The 20010-nt window shown below is 36.0% G+C and overlaps 1 long non-coding RNA gene across 5 annotated transcripts in view; it reads right to left on the bottom strand.

Moving 5' to 3' along the window:
• The window catches only part of LOC116439827, a 28030-nt gene extending 9038 nt beyond the window's left edge, over positions 1-18992 (bottom strand). For 3 of the 5 annotated variants that reach the window (XR_004238295.1, XR_004238297.1, XR_004238298.1), the window contains exons 1-4: positions 18925-18992; positions 17344-17523; positions 11240-11446; positions 3690-3920 (exon numbers count right to left, since the gene is read on the bottom strand). This is a non-coding gene — a long non-coding RNA (uncharacterized LOC116439827). The remainder of the gene's footprint in view (positions 1-3689; positions 3921-11239; positions 11447-17343; positions 17524-18924) is intronic. The other 2 variants (XR_004238296.1, XR_004238299.1) reach the window with 2 other exon arrangements.
• Between the last annotated feature and the right edge of the window lie 1018 nt (positions 18993-20010).

Genomic DNA, 20010 nt, shown 5'->3' with positions numbered 1-20010 from the left:
CATTTTCATGGTATAATGAATTACAAATTGAGAAACATGTCATCATCCCATATTGTAAAAGTATTTGTTGATTTGCTATGTATCATTAAAAAATATAACTGTATTCATAGCTCTATGCACAAAGAATTTTGTTGTCAAAGCCACAAAATCCATTTGGGTATTTGGAATATGCTAAAGTTTTGAAAATTCCTACAAATCTGCCTAGATGAGCAAATTTCTTTTAATTTAAGAATATTTGTATGAAACAAACTGAAGTAACTATCATATTTTGGTGTGAAAGGAATCTTGAAACAAACAAAAAATGTATAAGAGAACACATAGACATAAAATAACCATACTCTCAGTGCAAATGAGAATTTCGACATTAATTAAAATGGACACAGGGACCAGAACAATGTCTAGAAAATTATAGATGATAACAAACTCATTATGAGTGTTGAAATCTTTCCATTTTCTGGATGTGCAGACTGTCTCTCAGCCCTGACCAAAACTGTGACAGAGTAAATTTTTTTCTACTCTCTTCTTCCTCCAAGGAAAGAAGTTATTTCTGTTCTAGCCTACCTCATGGTTGCTACTATTTCCTTATTAGCTCCAGCATGCAGGTTTATGAAGAAAACCATACAGCCTGATCTCTTCTCATTCCTCCACTCTGTTTCTCTGTGTACTCAATATGAGTTAATGGGATGAATATAATAGATTTGAACTGACATATTCAGATCAAGAACTGTTGCCTTTTGGGATATTTAGTGAGTATTTTACTGTGTCTTTATTCCCAGTACATTTGTGCTGTCCAAGTGAAAAATTAATTTAAACTTGAGATCAGAACTTTAAACCCCTGAGGTATTGATGTACCCAGTTGCAGATTTTTTTTCTTGATTTTCACTGGAATAATTCTGAGGTTTATACCAATATCAACCTGGTACCAGACTTGGTCTTACTACTACATGGACCAGCGATTAGACATAATCCCCTTTTTTCCTCTCCTTTTATGTTTAATTCCATAATATTCTAAACAGAGTAGGTGAAAATACCCCAGATTCACATCAAAACAATTGGTAGAATTTGACCCTATTTTCTGCATGTTGTTTAACCACTTTCTTCTTAACATTAGTATTTCAAAGTCTGAGCAAACTTACTTCATGTCTTGAATATGACGTGAGCCTTCCCAACCCCTACTGGTAGGATACACATTTCTGTTTATAAAACAACTGTTATTAAGTTGTCACTTGATGGACAGAAAATAGCACTATTAGAAAAATATTTTCTATAGCTTTGCTTTGAAATCATCATAATGGTTGTCAATAAATAAATCTATTTTTATGACCTTTAACCAGTCATCTTCTATGCAGAAACTCTAATACTTTTATGTAATCGTATGGTACCCTGTGAGGATTCATGATCAGAGAACTTCTCTTGCCTTTGAAGTCTTTCATGTTGATCTGACATTAGTCACTGATCACACATTAGTGTTGAGGGCTGCATCTGCATTTGCACTAGAAGTAATAACAAATTCTTATATTTACCTTTAAGGTTATCAGCTGTGCTACATTCTCATTCCTCAGGTTTGCTTATTTGTTAATAAAATATTTCCAGCTGCACCAAAAATACATTCTGAATAATCATTGGAAAGAGAACACCTTAAATTCCTAACAGCAGTTTTATTAGAGAAGGGCTATATATAGACTGGATCTCATCTCTTTAATGTCCTAAGTGCAGCTGTGATTCTTAGCTTCAGTGATAGACCTGCAAGTTTGCTGGATAAGAGAATTTGTCTCCTAACATTTTTTTTTTTTTGCTTGTTCTGGGGTTTTGTTACCTATCAAGAAATAATAGGAAATACAGAGTTTTTCTCTATAGTTCTATTCCTCATTGCAAAGCTCTGATTGAACTGTACAGTGTTTGAACACTATGATGATGATACAAAATCAAAGCTACAGTTAGGCAAAGGTAAATAATTTTTATCAATATTAGGGATTGGTCTGGTGGTGTGGCTAAGAATATAAGTATTATGTATTTTCCATTCCATTGACTAAAGAGAAAATTGAAGGGGACTATGGAAGGATTTCTTTAATTATATTTTCCCCTGCTGGTTACTCTCACTGTTCTTCAGAGAGTGGCCCTCTCCATGAATAAAACTGATCTGACATGCTTTTGTCTGCATTATCACTGCTAAGTCTTTCTAGCGTTACAGGAATCATTCTTCATGTCCAAGGAACCATATGAAATTAGATGCTTTGAAGACAGGGCTATGGAGAGAAAATTTAGATTTAAATTTTCCAAAGTGAAAATTTAACACAGCCTTCAGGATTCATTGGCTAGTTCTACATTAGCAGGTAATTACCTCCTAATGTTACAACAGGAGTGAATAAACTGAAACTCTGTCCTTACAGCACAGTCTGTGTGGTCTTGTGTTTTACTTCAGGATAGTTTAGTTCTGTCTCCTACTTAATATTTCTGTTTTACATGTGATACAAAGCCATAAAAAGTAAAGGAATTCTGCAGCCCTGACCACATTATCAGCTGTCATACTGACCTTTTTCTGTGTCAGGCAAATGGTAGAAGCATATCATAGCCCACACCAACATGGCACAAAGAAAAATCTCGTAAGTGGAAATGGAGTTAGTTCCTGCTTGTGTTTTTGCCTGTTTCTATTCTGTGTCCAATTTACACACCAGCATGAAGTTGTCTTGGGAATATGGAATGAATAGCAGCAATGAGTGTAATACCCTTTTTGCAGTCACTGTTGTAGGCTTTCTTCTTTCAGTTCATGGCACTGTGAGCTACTACTACTTCATTATCATGGCTTAACATTTCGAAAAATCACACCTGTGTTAAAAAGGAAGTGCCTCTCTCTGCCTTGCTCTTGTGAAGTCTTGCAAGACTGAACTAGTACAGATCAGTGGCCTGACAATTTTATGATCACCAAATCCACTATCTTGAGCAACATAATGGTCAAGACTTTGGATGCCATTCTTCAAAACTTCTTGTTTGGATAACATAGATTACACCAAGAAAAAATTACAGGCTTTTACTGACAGGCTTTTAAACAATGTGGTACCCATCTATTGAATTATCTACTGATAAATTTGTGGATAATGTCAATGTGGTTAATTACACATTCCTATCTCAATTTTGTGGGGATTTTACTACTTTCTCTGAAAAGATCGTGACAATAATTCACCATATTTGGTTCTGGCTGGTTCACTGGGAAATGTTGCCTACTCACATCACTCACAGATGTTGTATCTGAGCAAGAAAAAGATAAACCTTAATAGAGTGGTGTGTACCTTTGGTTGTCTAAATATAAGGTAGTTAGGACTATATGACAAATTTAGGGGCAGGGGTGGGGATATGAGGGTGGAGCAGGATACTCCAAGTGCCTTCAAGAATATTGTGCTTTCTATAAGAAATACAATTCCCACACTAATGGTAATCTCTTAATTTTTGTTTGGTTTCTTCCATAAGAGTACATACACACAAATCCTAAAAAAAAAAAAAAAAAATTAAAGAAATAAAAATCTCTTGTTCCGAGCATTCTCAGGTAAAGTGCTTGAGGTCTTAGAAGTTAGCAGGGTAACTCTGATTTCAAACCAAGTGAAAATAGATCATTCTATGAAACAATGTATCATTAGAAATCATAGTGTGTCTGCAAATATGGCAAAACATTCCTCCCTCCTCTCCCTCCTCACCTGATCACAAAGAATTTCACAACTCACAGCCGAGCCTTTGCCTGCAGACTGTCTACTAAAGCAAGAGATGAAAACCTTCACCTGCTGTCTTTCCTGCAAGCCATTAGCCACCTGAGCCTGAAGTGGCTGCTTAAAATTTCATGAAGAGAAATCCATGACCCAGTCAAGTCCCAGGAGCAGGTTTTCTCTGGCACTGCTTGCTCTCAATAGCCCACCAAGGGCTGAAGTATCCTGTGAATGATGAAAAAAGAACAAGGGAGGAGGAAGGGGAGCATTACAAACAGCAAACATTAGCTCTACCACTAATTGCTCTGTACCCTGAATCAAAATATCCTCTCTCCTGCTTGTCATTCTAGTATGTAGGCTGAGAATCAAAAGGCCAAATGACAGAAAAGCATCCCATTTGTGGCCCTTTGATCATATCATCAGCTCATAACCCACTGCTTTTGAAAAAGACATGGAACCGTATGCATAGGTCTTTAGAGGACTCTGGTGAGTGCAGTTCTATGGCTTGCTTAGTACCGGGGCTGAATTAGATTCACACAGGACATAGGCTGGGCAGGTGTTTTTTGACACACCTAAATGCCAGGCAGAAGACTCCCTCACAGCTCAGAGCCTCAGAACAGCTTTTAAAGACAAAACAGCCTTTATGATTCAGTGCTATGTGTCATCTCTCTGCAATTCTGACACTAGGGCTGTCATTCCTCCCTCCCACTGCACATGTAACAATGACAGGTACAGAAGAACACCACAATTTCTTTTCAGGCTGAAAACTAGAATCCTCACACAGGGGGTTCCTGATACAATCTGTGGCAGGGAGCAAGTAGGAAAGGTTGATGTGCTTTTGTCTGCAGTGAGAAATGAGAAGAACAAAGCAGTGCCAGATAGGCTCCTAAACTTCCCCAGATGGAAATCCGAAGGTCTCAGGTGTGAGCATGCAGTCAGACAGCAGTGGTGGTGGGGCCCTCCACCACGAAGTTCAGTTCAAGAGCTTGTAATCAATGAACGTCTTCTGCATTTCACCCAAATTGTGGTGGTGCTACTGAGCCTTCATAAACAGGGTCTTCATCTTCTGAGATGAATTGAGGCATTGTTTGCCTACTCTTGTTGCCCACAGGCAGTTAGATATTTCCAAAAGGTTATTATACTGATGCATAAATTTTGGTGCTGTCATTTCCTTAGGAATGAGCTCTGTCATCTCCTCAGGAACCCATCTGGGATCTTGTCGAATCTTTGCACAAGACAGCAATAATAAAGGGGTAATAATAAAATCGAGTGAGACAAAATATGTAAGATATCACTGAACTACAAATGCATGAAAAAGACAGAAATTAATTTGAGTGAAAGGAAGTGTGAATGAATGAATAAGGTTCATTAGTTAAAGGGTTGAGAGGTAGTGGGCAATAGTACATGTGACAGTACTTATACTTCTAATAGGACATATTTGTGTTGAAGAAACTCATGATAGTGTGGAGCAGCTGGCTCAGATCCTTATAAATCACTGCTGCACATTTGGTAACTGACTGGAATGGAGAACTCAGTTTACTTCCCTCCAAAAGGACTCTTGTCTGCACTTGCTAATATTCTCAGTATGTTTCAAACAAATACACCTTTTGTGGTAAGACTTGGGAATTCACTTCAGAAGTATTAGGATGATCTGAACCAAAATGTTGATATTCTGTTTAAATCTGCCAAATATCCTGTATAGAAATCAGCAGGCAGTGAAGTGGCATTTTCAGTAGTTACAATATAGAAGGAAGGCCAGAGAATTGCAGGTGTTTATGGAGAGGTGGGATGGAAAAGACAGTTTACCCCTTTACTGAGGAGTGAAGATAAAACTTTAGAGCTGATGTCTAAAAGAGCTGATATGAACTAAACTTCACTGATGCTGCTGCTGAGATGGTGACATGACGTTGAAAGATATATTGGCATATTAAAATTTCTTTGAAATGTTTTACTTTTAGTGTCATTAAGACATATGGCATGCATAATTTTAATACATCTTTGTGTCAGATGATCCCCTTTTTTCAATTTTAATTTTTGCAATGTTATTCTGAGCTAAAAATTCAGAATTGCCTTTTCTAGACTGTTTCCAAATATCACAAACATGCAATAGCATCCTGTCCTTTAATACTACTACATCTAACAGTACAATGGTTTTATTATTGCTCTGTGCCCAAACAACAACTTGTTTCTTTTGCAGCTCTCAGGCAGACAAAACAAAACAAAACAAGTCTTTGAGGATGAAAAACATACTTAAAGGAAATGTACCCATTTGTCTCAGCACAACATGCTGAAAAGGCATAGGGTAAGAAAACAATAAGAAATACATAAACCAAAGACAAGCAAATAAAATCACAAGTAATACTATTTGGATGCTTTTCCTGACATAATAGGTTTTATTGTTGAAAGAAACAATGTATCTGCAAAAATCTGCCACAAATGATTCACCAGCTAATAAAGTCTGGATTGAGAGTTCAATGTTCACTATGAATCATTTAGTTAAGACCTGCTACTCCCATATTCTTTTTTCAGCTCTTTAAAAAAACACACTGACATCCCCCCATTACTTCCTCAAATTCTTTTTTCATTTCATTTGGATATCCAAAGAACTATTCTCTTGTACCTTAGCTACAGTGAGAATAAATACTTTTTACCCATGTCTTTGCCCCAATTCTGTCTTTTATAAATGCTTTAGAAATGGAGATGTAAGCATTACTTTTCCATTTCTCCTGCTCTCCTTTCTTTGCTTTTTTTCCAAGATACAGGCAGCTGCAGTCCAAGCAGTGTATTCACAAAAGATGACTCACAAAATAACTGGCCTTCATCTTTGTGTTTGACTATATATTGAGAACATAATGGAATGTGAGATGGAATTTAAATTGGCAAAACTAGCTCTGTTATTTTGTTGGTAAAATTATTCAGATAAGCTGACATAACACTCAGTTCTTTGGGATCACAGGCAACAACTTTCTTCCAAAAAATGAAGAATGTGAATTGTTGGATTCCTCTTATCTTCATTACAGCTTTTTACCTTTTCCCTTAAAAGGGTGTTTTTTCCAGCTTTCAGATCACAAATGGCTTCAGAGAGTTCTAGTGTGATCATTAAGGACTGTATTCAGCAAATGTCAGCCTTACACAGCTTTATCTGTAGGGCCTCTGCAGGCTCTCACAGCATGACAGCTTTAAAGCTGAAAAGTCTCAGTGCACCATCCCAGTGAAACTCAGGCACCATCTTCCCTTCTGACTAAACTGAAGCACAGAGGCACTCCTGAGTTACATTTAATTCAGGACAACTCTGTTCTCAGGAATAAGACCCATTCTGTTTTCTGCTACCTAGTAACCTCTGCACTTTCTGTCGGACACACAAGGCCTAAGCTTCAGTCGCCATCACTTATATAAAAATTCAGCAGTAAGGTGGTATGATAGGTGGACCATATTTGCTCCCCAGTCCTCCAAAAAATTGCTTAGGTAAGGCTTATTGGCCAAAGCAGCACTCAGAGGTTCAACATTCAACCAAGAAATCTTGATTCTGATTGTTCTTCAATTGTAATTTACTTGTTACATTAAAATGTTCCTTTATGAATTGGTGTGTGTCTATTTGCAATAATAACAATCAAACAAAACCATAAGGACCATAAGATGGATATTTTTACATCCACTGCACAAAGAATCTGAAGCACTTTGTGTCCTGTACATTAAGTATAGTGGAAGTTAAGTGAGCTATATTGAAAAATTTTGGTCTTCAGACAACTTCATTCAACTTTTGTTGGCATGTTTTATTAACCTTTGTTAGCAAGTGAGATATACAACTTATTTGCTGGAGATGGTTCTGGATATAAAAATAGTCATATGTTCAAGACTCATCTTTGTTCTGTACCAGCCTCAGAGGATGAAGAATAATGAAAGAAGATAGGGTACTCTCTGGCTTTACAAAGCATTTCAGGTTGTAAAGTTCTTAACAGCTTTAGAGCAGCAATGGCAAATTGTTTATTTTTGTTTTGAGCAAAGCTCAAGTTCTCACAAATCCTTTTTTAAAAGAGGTCATGTGGCTGTGCAGGTGGTCCAGACAACAGAAACAGATATTAAATAATTATTCAGACAACTTAGAAATACTTTGTTCTTTAAGACTGGCAGCTGTAACATACAAAATAATTGCTTTAATTTTTTTTTTTTAATATTTTTACTGGAAAGCTATAGACATTATGTAATTGCCTAAAATCATTCCTCTATGGTTTAAAAATTACTCCTGCTTGGTTTCATATACAAGAACCTGAGAGGCATAGATATAAAGGAGTGTACATCTATGTGTAGCTGTAGATGTTCTCTTAGAACATTATTGCATGAATGACACTGAATCACAGTAACACTACGCAGACTCGTGTCTGTGTTTTGTCCATAGGGAACACTGAGACATCTGCACTATATTACAGAGCTGGAAAGCTGGTCTATACTTTTATCTGTCTGGGTGAACTAACTTTTAAGGAAAGACAAGGCTCCAGCAGTAATCTTGTTAGGCTATTCAATCAGTGGTGAAGCAGATGTGTCTTCATTAGGAAAGGTCCCATCTCCTCTCATGTCTTGTACGCTATGTGGAAGAGAAGTAATCTGGTTTATCTTTCCAGCAGAAATTAAAAAAAAAAAAAAAAAAAAGTTGATATCCTTGTTTCTGTTTTCTTGCTTGTTTTAATTATCCTTCTAGAACACAAGAAACAAATAACAAAACTGGATGGCATACACCTGATTTTCAAAGTGAAGTATACTGATGGTGGAAAAACATTAGGAGATCTGGAAAACCAAAGAAAAATTAGAAGAAATTATGAGACTGAGGATGGGCTGGGTTGTCTCAGCAGACATGGAAAGTATACGGAGGTTTTGTATAGGAGAAAAATGGAGTCATCTCATTACATTTCAGGTAAGTTTGAATGTCAGGCCTCCAGTGTAGCTGCCAGACTTCTTCAGCAGAATGTAGAAAAATTTGTTGGAAGACTGAAAAACCTCTCTAGGTTATCTCATACTAAAATGTTGATAGATATTGCCTATTCTGGCCATCTTCTAGCTTATTAAAATTGAAAGACATCCTTGAGAAGAGTTAAGTAGATGTAGTCCTTTCTTCAACAAAAAGTAAACTTTTTGTTTAGAGATGAGCTGTGTCTTTGCTTGGGTTTATAAGTAGAGACAGAAGGTATACATATAAAATTACAGAAAGTAAGTACTTTGCCCCGGGCAAGTGGAAGACATTCAACCTAGTGAAGGTTACAGGTACACCGGATCAGCCCAGGAACAGTGCCTTGTACTTGAATTACTATGGATATACTTTTGCTGGCTAATGTGCCTCAAGCTGTCATCATGAGTGCCCTCACTGTGGCCCATAACAATGGCTGGGTTTAGATCAATATTTTGTGTGGTCCTTTTAAGGATGACACTTGACTCCCTCATTGCAGTAATGCTAACTAAACTGTCAGACAAATATTGCTGTTCATCCTCACTCCTACGCAACTTAACCTCTAAAATGACAATTTAGAGGTACCGAGATTCTTTTGGAACAAACAAGATACAATAAAGCAAATTTTAGCTCTCTGAGTCACAAACTGGCTCCTTCATGTTTGCTGCTAGACATTGTCTCTTATTCAGGGCTTGATAACTAAAGAGTTTGTCCTTTTATTAATATCCCTTTTTTCCCTCCTCAGAACCCCTAAAACATTCAAATGTGAGAATTATTTAATTGTTGACTGTTCTGTTTCTTTAATTAATCTCTTATCAAACTGTTTATACTTACTTAAGACCCATCAATGGCTGCCTGTTTTCTTTTAATGATTGAATGAGGTGCCTGCTCTGTGCCTTGTTTCTTTGTACACTTTCTCATTAATAGACACACATCTGTAGTAACAATTATGTCTATCTTCTGCTTCCACTGCAATTATCTTCTTCTATGTCTGTTCTGTAAAAGGTACTTAAGTGCTCCGACCTCTTAATCTTACTTATCCCTGTGCAAAGAGGGTTTAAAAAACTGTTTACTGTAACAATTTTAAAATTTCCATAGTTAATACAGTTCATAGTTCATAACTCTCACATTTCCTTTTATTTTTCTTGGATATCCCAGGATTTTCACTTCATTTGAAGAACTAAGTTTATTTGAACTTCAGTCCTCTTTTGGAAATGTCCTTTTGAAGTCATGCTATAGTGCATAAAATTAACAACTGTTTACTGGAGCAAGTAATAGAACTCGGGATTCAGAAGATAATGACTTCGTCAACATATGAGAGCCTTGCTATTTTCACAGTGGCATGATAAAATATTTCATGCATTGGCAAAACTTCTGCATGATAGAATGTTATCACATAATACTTTCATAACTGGTCCTTTGAGTAAGGGATGAGTCTTGGAATGAAGAAAATAAGAAACTGATTTAGACTACATACCTTGCAACAGTCTGTAAACACTTGGCCACTACATTTTTCTAGCTGCCAAAAAGATTCACTTTTCTACTCATCCAAATCTTCCTCTTTCTCAGATCTGAGGTCAGATATAGCTAAGACCAGTTGTGCATGAACTAATGTAAGATAAAATTCACAGATAAATATCTGAGTAAAGGAAGATGCCAAAGCCTGAAAGGAATAAGGACACATATACACAATATGTTGACCTTCATGTTTCACAAAAGGTGGATTAAACAGTCTCCTACTGAAAATTCTGATTCTTTAAAGCCAGTTTTTATGTGCCTAATTCTCTCTATGTATTGCTTAGAGAACCTTTAAAACTGACTTGGGGCTGTGGATTCCCCTGTTCAGCAGGAAGGCTAAAAGTTAGGTTTTCCGCAACAGTCAGCATTGTGATACTTAAGTCTCTTTATGGATCCAGACTCCCAAAAACCTATGATTAAATTGGTAGGTGAAAAAATAGATGCTGACTCTACTAGAAACTGAGAATAACTGTTGAATTTCAACAGCTACATGACTGCGAAAGGCCTGAACCAATAACTATAAGCAGGTCAAATGTGAACCCTCAAGCTCTCCAGATCCATTAACTTTCAGATAATTTCTTAACATGTACACTAAAAAATGACACTTGGTTTTCATCATCTTCACGTCCCACTCATCCCTACCAACCAGAAAAAAAAAAGGAAAGGAGGTAGTTGCTGAGTATACTGTTATTTGATGAGCCCAGTGGACCCAATATAGTAAAAGCATCATCTAATTCTGTTTTTCAGAAAATTAAACAAAACAAAAAAACTAAACTAAAATAAAATAAAATAAAATTGAATTGAAATGAATTAAATTAAATTAAATTAAATTTTAAAAAATAAATAAAAGTATTTAAACTCGAGTAGATATTGAAAAAATGCATATATACCATGGTTGTAGGGAACACTGCATTTCTTTCAGAGAATGGACCTTGGTTTCTCTTACTTCATTAAACTTTTTTTCCACTAATAAGATAAAATTTCTCCATTGATTATAGCCATGTTATTCTGAGAGCTATTTTTGTTTACAAAATGAAACAATAGAAAAACAGAATGAGAAGATTCAGAAAATACACTTTCTGCTTACTCTCTGCTGGGGTCACTGCAGGTCAGGTATATCTGCAGGTCTTGAGCAGGCAGGTTGGCATAATAGGTGCAGCTCTGGGCCCTGGCCTGCTTCTCTGGTCTGGGATACCATCTGGATGAATTTGGCAGGTGACTTTCTCTTCCTGGTTCTCTTGAGTTTGGTCAGGGGTGGATAAACTGTTTCATCTCAGTCTGTCTGTGCCATATGCTGTAGGAAACAATTGATTTCAGTCTTAGGTCAGAAGCCAAGAGAGAAAGTGAATGGAGAAGAGGGGGAAAAAACAGAGAATGGAAAGAGGCACCTAGGGAAATAAACACAGGGAAACAACCTCAGAAATGCTAAAAAGAAGTTCCTACTACAACAGTCATGGAATGAGATTTTTCAAAACATGTTGGCATTGAGCCATCTCTGAAATACCTCAAGTGCAAAGATACTGTCTAAATATTTGCAGTGACAGGGAAGCTCTTCGTCCTTTTTTAAGGTTACTTCTCTGAAGACCTTGTCATTGATTATCAATGTCTCATGTTAAAAAATATGAGAGAAAGGACCTATGCAGTGTTATGATTAAAAGTATAAACACCCCCTAATATTTATAGCATGTTCACTTTTTCATCACTTAACTCCCATTGTTTATAATTTTCAGTCTTCTCAAAGTAGTAGGGTCATTTTAATTACATCCAAACTAATATTTTCAACGTCACACTTTCATTTTCTTCTTCCTTGGCCTTGAATTGCTAGAAATTACTGTGGGTTTTTTTTCCCTACCAAAATCTTTCATTTGCTTGCTGATATAGACACTGTTTAAAAATACCACATTCATTCTGTTTCAGTTGAAACAAGAAATTTCCTCTTTTTTCCATTAAATAAAACCCCTGACTTCCTATATAGGACTACTTCAACCCATTTATGTTTGCTACCAAGAAACTGAGAGGTAAGACTAGAGTGAGCATTTTATTAGCAGTCACAACCCCCAGTCGTAGCCACTGTGTAGGCAGCCCGAAAGCACGCCGCCTCATATATGGTCTCCCAGGAAGAGCAAAGTCTGCTGCAAGGCAAGGACTGTAGCCACGAAAGAACAGAGCAGACAAATCATAGCACAGACTACCACATTCCCCTGCTCACTTTAGCTTACATGGCTCGTTAGCATGGGGGAAAAAAAAGAGCCTACTTTTCATTTCCCTGTGAAAGTAATAAATCAAGCTAGAAAAAAAGTAAGGCACTATTATACAATATACAATGTTTCTCATCATACCTGAATTTAAATGAGACCAGTTACCCAAGAGTGTTATGTTTTATAAAAGAGAAACAGGATCCTTGAACACCATGCCCACAACATGGGGATGTAATAACACTGACAGTAATAACACTGAAACAACATTATGATTGGTGGTCTCAATTGCTCCTTAAAGATTTGAATAGTTCATTAGAAAAGAAGAACTTCCATTACTTATGATCTAGAGACCATCATGTACTTTAACATTTTTGCTTCCAGCAATAAGCTTTCTCTTTCCAAAAACTTCCGTTTTGTTTATATTTGATTTCTTTACCTCTCGGCTTTTTAATGCAGACGATTTTCTCAGCAGGGGACATTCACAATATTGATTCTATTGATGTAGATGATACACATACACATGCATAATCCTCTGAATATAACCACCCCTTTCCTCTTGTTTACCAGCTTATGACCATGCTGAAAGCAAGTGGTGGACAACTACTGCACTTGCATGTGGCAAAAAAATCTTCACTTATTTTGCCACACGTTGACATTTAAATCTCCGCTGCAGGAAAACATTTCTGAATCCAAAATATTCTTACAATTTTAGTTGTAAGAATATTTAAGTTCTCTATCATCTGAGTAAATATTTCTGACTTTTCTGTGTCATTTATGCCATTTCAGGTAATTGTAGTTAGGTTACAAGCAACAAAATAATTCATATAAGAATTATAATTTGTTACCTGCAACCATCAGTAGATCTTGCTGTGGGATGGCTCTACCACGTATTTATTTTTGGAAAAGAGATAACCATGTATATTGTCTTGTAAGAGGCCTATTTAGAGTAGTAATTTTAGGTCTGTGATCACCACATTACTATGCTAGACAGGCCATGTATAAGCTGGTTTTAACAGATAATTGAATATAGATTGAAAAGAGCTATTATGGTCCAGTCAACTGATATTTTCTAGAAGAAGGCTAACCATTTGATTCAGATTAGACCTCTCATTCCCTCTCCCTTTAAAAGAAGTCAAAACTATATTTGGAAAAGCACTACAGAACTGCTGGCGCTCCATTAGATTATTTTCTAAGAATATTATTCTAAAAAAATAATTAACATTAAAAACTTCAGGTACAGACTCACAGCACTATTTCTCTGATAGCAATTCCAGCTGAAAACATACCTTGGCTTTTTCCTATTGATTCAATCCCCCTTCTAATTATCCCAGTATAGCAACTTATGGTCCCAGGTTGGGTGGACAAAAATCTACAAAATAAAATATTCTTCTTCTTGAGAGGAGTAGGATTAGCCTATTCAGATAGTCTATGGAATCAGATCAGGAAAAAATTTACATTGCAAAAAAATATTCAGATTTATTTACCATTCAGAGGTAGCATTCCAATAACATTAATTTTTAGAAAATTATGTGTATACACAAAGTCAGAACTTTAAAAGAAATACATTTAGGTTACCTGGTAAATTTTAGCCTCCAGTTGGAGGTCAGGGACTTATCAAAATATTATATAAAAATTTTCTTACAATTCTTTCAACAGTTGTACTGAGAAAAACTCTTTTTCAGCATTTATAAGTTGCAATACTGAACCATAAGGAAAAATCTTGGCAAAATATTCTCAGGACACAGAGGACAGATACATCCTTCTCAATTTATTAGGACAGAGAAAACTCACATTGAGAGCAGGACACGGTAATTAACACATATTCAGGTATAGTGTGTATCTCTGTAGATCCAAAAGCAGAGCTAAACATCAAAGTGAAGCCAATAATCAGAATCTATTCTTCAGTTTCTCTATTCTTCAAGGGTAGAAAATATGTCCTATATCAATACTAATTCATACGTCCCTGGATGAAGCCAAAGCTGTCTCATGCTTTACTGTTTCTTTGTTAACTTGGAGCAGAAAAGTAGTTGTATCCTTTGGAACTGATTGCTGTAGCAGTGAAGTGCTGCCCACAAAGGTAATTCCTGACGCAAAAGTATAAAAACACTAATGCTTTCAGATTTCTGGCAAACCATCCCCCCTCAAATTTCTTCCAGTTAATGTCTTCACGATGCTGTGGGATTGATATGGAAACTGATGACCAGGAGCATTTGCTGCTAGATGTATCCACAGCTGATTCCTGCACATACTGCAGGAGTCATTCTGCACTATCAGAATATGTAAACAACATAAGAAGATTCAAAACGAATGAAATATATCTGTTTCTCTTATCTATCTTTCTCTCTTTTTGTAATACCCTCAAACTTGACATAATGGAGACTAACAGCAGACTATTCAGAAAGATAATTCTAAACTGCTTACTGAGCGAGCTCTCATGGAGCTCAAACACACAATTTAAGGGAAATATTGACTGGTTTTATTGGTGTGAAGGAAAGGTTACTCTTGGCAGAATATGCCATCAAAACAAATCATTCTGAAAAAAATAGCAACTATGATTTCTAGGTGTTCATCATATATTCTGTTTAAAGCACCAAATTAATAATATATTCTAAAAAAATAACATGTCGACGGTCCAAAAATGCTATCGGTTTCCATTTTACCGTGTCTGAAACTTCAGAGCTGCTTTTAAAGGAATTCTACCAAGCACCTACTTATTTGTGAAGGAGGCTGTCCACTTCCAATCCCTTTCATTCATCTTTGTGAGCTGGGATCTTTCTCTGCTTCTGCTCTTTCTAAAGGGGCCACCTAGCTCACCAGATAGTTTGTGATTTAATATGGATTGATCGGTGCTAAACCTTTGAAAAATGTTCAGGTTTGTTTAAAAACCTGTGGCTTTGACAGAAAATTGTCACATACTATGTGCAAGTGTGCTCATGAACAGCCACTGAAGATAGTTACCATCCATCTCTTTATCCTATTAAATACTTAATTTGCATGTACACATCATCACTGAGTGCTTTAATCACTTGTCTACTGCATATAAGAAGGAAGAACCTCCAGCTAGTCCTAGAATAATGAAATGCTCAGGTTACCTGAGTGCTCATGATAGGGGAGAGAAAAATTTCCTCTAGAGCAGAACTTAATTCTTGCTGTCTTCTTAACATAATCTGTTGACTACCTTAGTTCCAGTCTTTCACATCTTTTTCACAGTGGACTGATTCCATAACTCTGGGTTACAAATTCCATAGCTATTTCATTCCAGTGTCTCAATGCCCTGTAAAATCCAAACCTCTCAGGATTTCCATCTTTTAACAGTTATAATAGCAATTTAAAAAAACCCAAACAATCAGAGTTTAATTGACACAGGTATCTGATATAATTAGTCAAATAAAATTTTTAAAATACAGTTTATTTGGCCAAGTCTAAATTCTATGTGTCTCATTGCCTGCATCTCTCTATGCTGCTGAGAAATGGTGTCCTAGCTTTTGTGTAAAACCATCTGGTAATTCTTAATTTTCTGCATACTCTAGTAAGCTCTACTTCACTTTTCTGACTCTAGAAGTCTCATAAACTATTCTGGGAATCCAAACACATCTTTTGTCCAGTTTCAGATCGCTCATGTCTAATTAATGCTTCTTCATTTTAACAATGAAGCACCCAATTAAATACATTAATAGAGTTACCAAGCAAGTTTCCATAAGACTCTTTACTAGTTCTCTAAAAGTATTAATTATGCTTCATGTAAATATCAGTATAAGATCAGAGTAATTTATTTCCTGCAAATGTTAATATGAAAATGCCTTTTTAACTTTTATACTGTTTGTTGTTTTATGAAACTCAGGATGTTTTTATATTGCTAGAAGATAATTAAAGAGACTAGTAGCAGTATATTTTGGGCTTTGAGGTGGCTTTTATTTTTGTGGTGTTGGAGGAGTGGGGGGATTGCTTGATTTAATTTTTGTGTTTCAAGAAGTAGAGCAGGGGAATGGATGATAACTCATGACATTTTCAACTTAATGTCAACTTTCAATCTATTTTTAAGCCTTTTCTAATTGAGAATTTGATTCTTCTGCCTTCCTCATGGGGCATGTGGGATTTCAAGACATTTAAAATAAGAACTTAGATTTTGATGTTGTTGTTGTTATTATTATTAGCCTGCAAGCTGCATGTAATTATTAATAATTCAGGAATAATTAAATTTTTAGCTTGAATTCTTGTTTTGGGTGGTAATATTTGAACTTGTAACCATGGTAATTGTTCAATACCTCCCTCCTGTTTTGAAGAACTTGATAAATATGAAAGATTATACTGGCCATCCCTAAGCCAGTCATTCAGCCTTGTAGGAGCTAGACACATTCATAAAGCATTTGTAAACTTATAAGAAGCAGGGACATTTTTAAGTGAGTGACATTTTAGAGTTAGATATAGTGATAGCTGAACCATGTGTTGTGGTTTAAACTCAGCTGGAAATTAAGCACCGCTCAGCTGCTCCCACAAACCGCTTTTCTCACCCGTGAAATGGGGAGAAAAATCAAAGTAAAAGTTGCAGGTTGAGACAAGAACAGGTTAATAATTGAAAAGAAAGTAAAATACAGTAATGATGATGATTAATAGTAATAATAATAATAATGGAAAAAGGACAGATGTACAATAAACTTTCTCAGCAGACATTGACGGATGTCAAACCCTGCTTCCTGAACCCAGACCATCTTCCCTCCTGGGTAACTGCCCCCAGTTTATATACTGGGCAGGACATTCTTAGGTGTAGAAATCCCTTTGGTCAGTTTGGGTCACCTGTCCCAGCTGTGCTCCCTCCCAGTTTCTTTTGTGTCCCTCCTCGCTGGCAGAGCATGAGACAAAGAAAAAAGTCCTTGACTTAGGATAAACGTGACAACAAACAGCCAAAACATCAGCATGTTATCAACACCGTTTTCATTCTGAATCCAAAATATAGCACTGTAACAGCTACTGAGAAGAAATTACTCTACCCTACCTGAAACCAGGACATCAGGTTTTCTCACTCATTCATTAAATAAAATCAGAAGTTTCTGGATTTAGGTTGTAATTCTGGTTTTGAATTATGAGCAGATGTGGGAGTTATGGAGTATATCTCCAGAGCACTATGGAGCTATGTGGGGTCCTGTTCTTTAAGTATATCCCAACATCCAGTCAGCTGTAAAACAATCAGATAAATATCATTGTATTAAATGACAAAAAAATATTTTTACAGGTGTTACATCGTAGGAAATTATTATCTGAAATTTTCTGCAGAAAATAATAAATGGACTGCTTGAATAAAGAAACTGGTTTTTAGTAATTATTTTCTGGGATCTAGAAATTTGTTTTCCACTTGATAGAGCAATAAAGCAAATATTAGGGTTTTTAGAAAATTTTGATGAGTAGCACCTATGTAACCTAGAAGAGTTAGGCTGTAATATTTGCTCTTACATATGGTGAACAAAGGAGGACTGAACAGAATAAAGAGTGGAAAGAAAAGGATAAGTAAAACTGAACCCACCAAAGCACAATTTTCATGCATTTGTATGTTTTTCTTTCAGTTCATTTTCATCCATAAGGAAATGGTCTTAACATAAAACTGTGTAAAATAGCAAAAATCTCTGAAAATTGCCTATGCAAAAGGAAGGATGAAAATAAAAACAAGTATTGCAGCCTTGAACTCAGTTCAGGAGTTTGTACTGTACCGTCAAAATACGTCTTCTGAGCTTTTCCTCTGTCAATATGTTTATGCTGTTTTGTTCACCCCAAACAGATGCTCAGCAAGTCATTTATATTACCCTGGACTCTGCCTCAAAAATATAAGATGAAGTATTCTTTCTGTTTCTTCATGTTCTTTTTTTTTTTTTCAGAGTTACAAATAAGTAACATTTTACCATAAGTTTCTTAACCCTTTAAATGACCAGAAAGAATATACTGTTTCCCTGACTTTCCCTAACTAATATACTGTTTCACTGTTTTTCTGTCCTCTTCCCTTTCGCACAAAGAAGAGGGAAACTAATGAGAGCTATTGAGTAAAGATGGCCAAGCACAAAATAAAAATAAAAGGACCCCATTTCATTTTGGATCATGCCACAGAATATGTTATTGTCATTTTACTTTATTAGCTATTTAATATAATTTACATAATTTATGTAGTTGGGCTTTTTTAATCAGACATAAATTTTAGACAACCCAGACGATCTTTTTCAGTACTGAAAATATGTCTGTTACAGTTGGTTTTTCATTATCAAACAAAAGGATATCTATATTATTAGGCAATTTCTGGTCAGCATTAGAGACATGCTATTTCTCAAGAAGTATGAATCAAGCATCAGTATTTAATTCTGAATTGCATTAATTCACAGAATCACAGAATAGTCTGAGTTGGAAGGGACCCATAAGGATCATCAAGTCCAGCTCTTAAGTGAATGGCCCATAAGGTTGAACCCATGACCTTGGCATTATTAGCACCCTGCTTGAACCAACTGAGCTAATTATTTATCCTTCTCTTATTTTGCTGAGATAATTCAAGATTCCATGTTCATTTGATCAATGTATGTCTTTAATATTTACTTACCAACCCGAATTATGTTGTCATGTACATATATATACATGTATATACAGTAACTGCAGGCTGTGCATGCTGCAAAATAAAACAATATTCAAGAAGCGTGTCAAGAATTTTTTAATGTATCTAGAGATGTTCTTTGAATGTCAAGAACAATGTTGTAAAACTTTTCTTTTTCTCTATTTATTCACAGAGTTGTTTTGCAAACTCCTTTGTTCTCTCATCTTGTTCTAACATTTTTCAATTTCATCTCCAAAATCAGAATCAGTATCATACTGATATCACACACTGTGAGGCATGAATATTTAATTATGAGATAAAAATTAAGGCATATCCAAAGAAAACAGGCCAACTACAATACTTTCACAGAAAGTGGATGAAGTACTTCATAAGCAGCTGGCTGATATTTCATGATCACTTGCTCTTTTTCTTATGAGAGACCTTAAATTGCCGTGTGTCTGCTGGAAACTTCACTACAAGACAGACATTGAGGTGCTGGAGTGTGTCCAAAGAAAGGTCTAAAATGTCCTGTAAGGAGTAGCTGAGGGAGCTGGAGTTGTTTTGCCTGGTGAAGAGGTGGCTCAGGGGAGATCTTCTCACTTTCTACAGCTACCCGAAAAGAGGTTGTAGCCAGGTGACTGTTGACTTCTTCTGACAGGCAACCATCACGAGGACAAGAGAAAACATCCTCAAGCTACACCAGGGCAATCTCAGGTTGGATATCAAGAATAATTTCTCCCCTGAGAGGGTGGTCAGTTATTCAAATGGAAGGCCCATGGGGGTGGTAGAGTCACCATTCCTGGAAGTGTTCAAGAAATGACTGGATGAGGTACTCAGTGCTATGTTTTTGTTGACATGGTGGTTGGTCAAAGGTTGGAATTACTGTTCTTGGAGGTTTTTCTAACATTTATGATGATTCTATGAAATTGACCTATCAGATTGTTTTTAAATAAACTATGCAGCAATGTAATAAAAGGTAGTTTGCCAAGTATTTCCAGAATAAGGGAAAAAAACCAAAACCTGAATAAATGAGTGAAAAATCAAACTGAAATTCACTCTGTAAATTGTTTACTATGAATAGTTCACTCAAATAAG

This window comes from Corvus moneduloides, chromosome 2 (assembly GCF_009650955.1).
Source record: "Corvus moneduloides isolate bCorMon1 chromosome 2, bCorMon1.pri, whole genome shotgun sequence".
Classification (NCBI taxonomy): Eukaryota; Metazoa; Chordata; class Aves; order Passeriformes; family Corvidae; genus Corvus; species Corvus moneduloides.
Note: the sequence above shows the minus strand (reverse complement) of the source record. Positions and strands in the feature narration are given on the sequence as shown.